Genomic DNA, 3,121 nt, shown 5'->3' with positions numbered 1-3,121 from the left:
ACTGATAGATTTGAACATTTGTGGAGAGATAGATACGCTAACAGACTTATAAATGAACTGATGAAACAAGTAGAAAAAACTAAGACTAGGCACATTTCAAGTATGGAAAAACAATAAGCAATTATTAAAACCAGGAATATAAAAAAATAAAAAGTTAGTTATAGTATACTTCTTGGCTCTGTAGTGACTACTGATTTACTAGGAATTGGGATATAAACATATTGGAAGAATGAAGGGAGGGAAAGTAGGGTGTGTGTGGAGGGAACAGAAGAGGTAAATCCTGTTCTACCATAAGGTGTCAAGAGATAATGTCTCAAATTGCTAAGAAATAATGGTGCCGGGCGCCATAGCTCACACTGTAATCCTAGCACTTTGGAAGTACGAGGTGGGTGGGTCACTTGAGGTCAGGAGTTCTAGACCAGCCTGGCCAATATGGTGAAACCCAGTCTCTACTAAAAATACAAAAATTAGACAGGTTTGGTGGCAGGTGCCTGTAATCCCAGCTGCTCAGGAGGCTGAGGCAGGACAACTGCTTGAACCTGGGAGGCGGAGGTTGCAGTGAGCTGAGATCGCATCACTGCACTCCAGACTGGGCATCCCAGCGAGACGCTGTCTAAAAAAAAGAAAAAGAAAAAGGAAAAGAAATAATGGTATAAGCATATGATGAATCATGGCAGTCCATCAGTTAAAAATCCTTTCAGCTACAAGTAACAAAAAACCCAACTGGCAGTGACTTAAAAACATACAGCTTTATTATTATTATTTTTTTTCAGTTAACAGGAAGTGTGGCATGTATTCAGCTGCTCAATGATGCCATCAAGAAATTGGGTTGTCTTCATCCTTGTGCTCATCCCCTCATGATCAAAAGATGGCTATCACAGCTTCAGACGGCATGACTATATTCAAAGCAGAAAGAAAGAAGGGGACATCAGCTATGTGTCCCTCTGCTCAGGAAAGCAAACATTTTTTCTGAAGGCCTGCAGCAAACATCTCACTGGCCATAGCCAGGTCATGTAGTCATCCTTAGCTGCAACGGAGGCTAAGAAATTATCTGGCTCTTCAGCCTCTGAGTGGGAGGTGGCAAGGAACATGGAATTTGGAAATACTTGCCTCTAGGGAGCAGGACTTGCAGTGGGGAGTAGGACAGGATATTGCTGGGTTTTATTAGGCATCTTTTAGCATATTTTATTCTTTTAAGTATGTATATGTTTTCCTTTGATAAAAAATAAAAATTAGGCTGTGCACAGTGGCTCACACCTGTAATCCCAGCACTTTGGGAGGCTGAGCCAAGCAGATCACCTGAGGTCAGGAGTTCGAGACCAGCCTGGCCAACATGGTGAAACCCTGTCTCTACTAAAAATACAACAATTAGCCAGGTGTGGTGGCACAGGCCTGTAATCCCCAGCTACTCGGGAGACTGAGGCAGGAGAATTGCTTGAACCCAGGAGGCGGAGGTTGCAGTGAACCGAGATCATGCCACTATACTCCAGCCTGGGTGACAGAGCGAGACTCCAACTCAAAAATAAATAAAATTAAATTGAATTAAAAAATAAAGTGTTATGGTTTCTATGAAAAAAGAAATCTTAAAAATAAGAGCTGGTAATACTTTTCTATCTCTAGAGCAAAGGATAGCAATTCACCCTGGAAGCAAACCTACCAGAATAGGCTCTTTACTTAGAATGAGGTATCTCAGGTATCCACCTACTGATCTTAGAGAAAATTGTGCTATCACTATTAACCTGAATGTGGCTGGTGGAAACCAGGACAGCTCTGTGTAGCAGTTAACATGGGTTGACTGTGGTTAGACAGTCTTGGTGCAATTTCCTGTCTACCATTTATTAGCTCTGTGACCCTGGGCGAATGACACCCGGGAGCATCACTTTCCTTGTTTATGAAATGAAAGTAACTCAAGTGCCTGCCACAGAGTAAGCACTCAGCAAATATCCACTATGATTAAAATGTTAAATGCTCTGTGTACTGATATAATCTGGGTGTCCTTTACAGTACTATGCTTCCACTGAGTTAATTTTGTATCCTGAACATGAATTGGGACTAGATTCATGTCTAGTCCCACTTCATATTGGGACTAAAATGACCAAATGAAAATTGTTTGTTTTTGAGAGATATGTGTGCATATTTTTTCTCAGGACTTTGCTCACAGGAGATACTACATTGGGACCACATCAGGAGACATGCAGGCTTGAATTGCTATTGACTCCTGTTGGAGGAAGCACTGTAAAAAGGAATGAGGCTGGATTGCTGGCCCTACTATATACATGGTTATTTAACTTTAAAACAATCTACTCTGTGACATGTGCTGCTGAGTACTGTGACGGTCTCTTACGGGCTACAGGGCTCAGATCAGCACTGTGAGGCAGGTGTGTTAGAATCCCACAAAGAAAATTGATATGGGGAGTGTTACGTGGGAGCAGGAAATGCAGTTGGCCTGGGAGTGGGGAATGCAAAAATGACCTCCTCTCTTTGATGCCAAGGTGAGAGCTGGAGATCTGGATTGCAGGCAGGGAGCACGTGGCAAAAACCATACAGTGGGAAGATAATCTTGCCCACATGTGGTATGAAACTGGGGGGTTATGGAGAAGGACAGCCAGTAGGCACTCATACCCTCAGAGAGGTATGAGTGACCTTCTCCTGGAGAGGTTATATCTGGTATTCTTTGAAATGTTTCCTTTCTGGCCTGATAATTATCTTCTGTTATCTGTAAGATGCCAGTAAAGTTCTATTAAGCACATATATATAGACGATACTTCATCCATAAAAAAAAGAAGAAAAGGACGCTAGGAAAAGGCATCTTTGGAGAATAAGAATGCTGAGAAATAGGCCGGGCGTGGTGGCTCACGCCTGTAATCCCAGCACTTTGGAGGCCGAGGTGGGCAGATCACCTGAGGTCAGGAGTTCAAGACCAGCCTGACCAACAAGGAGAAACCCCGTCTCTACTAAAAATACAAAATTAGCTGGGCGTGGTGGTGCATCCCTGTAATCCCAGCTACTCGGGAGGCTAAGACAGGAGAATCACTTGAACTCAGGAGGTGGAGGTTGCAGTGAGCCTAGATCACGCCATTGCACTCTAGCCAGGGCAACAAGAGTGAAACTTCATCTCAAA

General features: G+C 43.1%; 1 long non-coding RNA gene across 3 annotated transcripts in view; it reads right to left on the bottom strand.

Annotated features, from left to right (window-relative positions):
- Positions 1-734: 734 nt before the first annotated feature.
- Positions 735-3,121, bottom strand: part of LOC108295450 — a 6,101-nt gene continuing 3,714 nt past the window's right edge. For all 3 annotated transcript variants that reach the window (XR_005198180.1, XR_001821411.2, XR_001821410.2), the window contains one exon: positions 735-896. This is a non-coding gene — a long non-coding RNA (uncharacterized LOC108295450). The remainder of the gene's footprint in view (positions 897-3,121) is intronic.

This window comes from Cebus imitator, unplaced genomic scaffold, assembly GCF_001604975.1.
Source record: "Cebus imitator isolate Cc_AM_T3 unplaced genomic scaffold, Cebus_imitator-1.0 Scaffold640, whole genome shotgun sequence".
Classification (NCBI taxonomy): Eukaryota; Metazoa; Chordata; class Mammalia; order Primates; family Cebidae; genus Cebus; species Cebus imitator.
The sequence above is the reverse complement of the archived record's forward strand: the minus strand, read 5'-3'. Positions and strand labels throughout refer to the sequence as shown.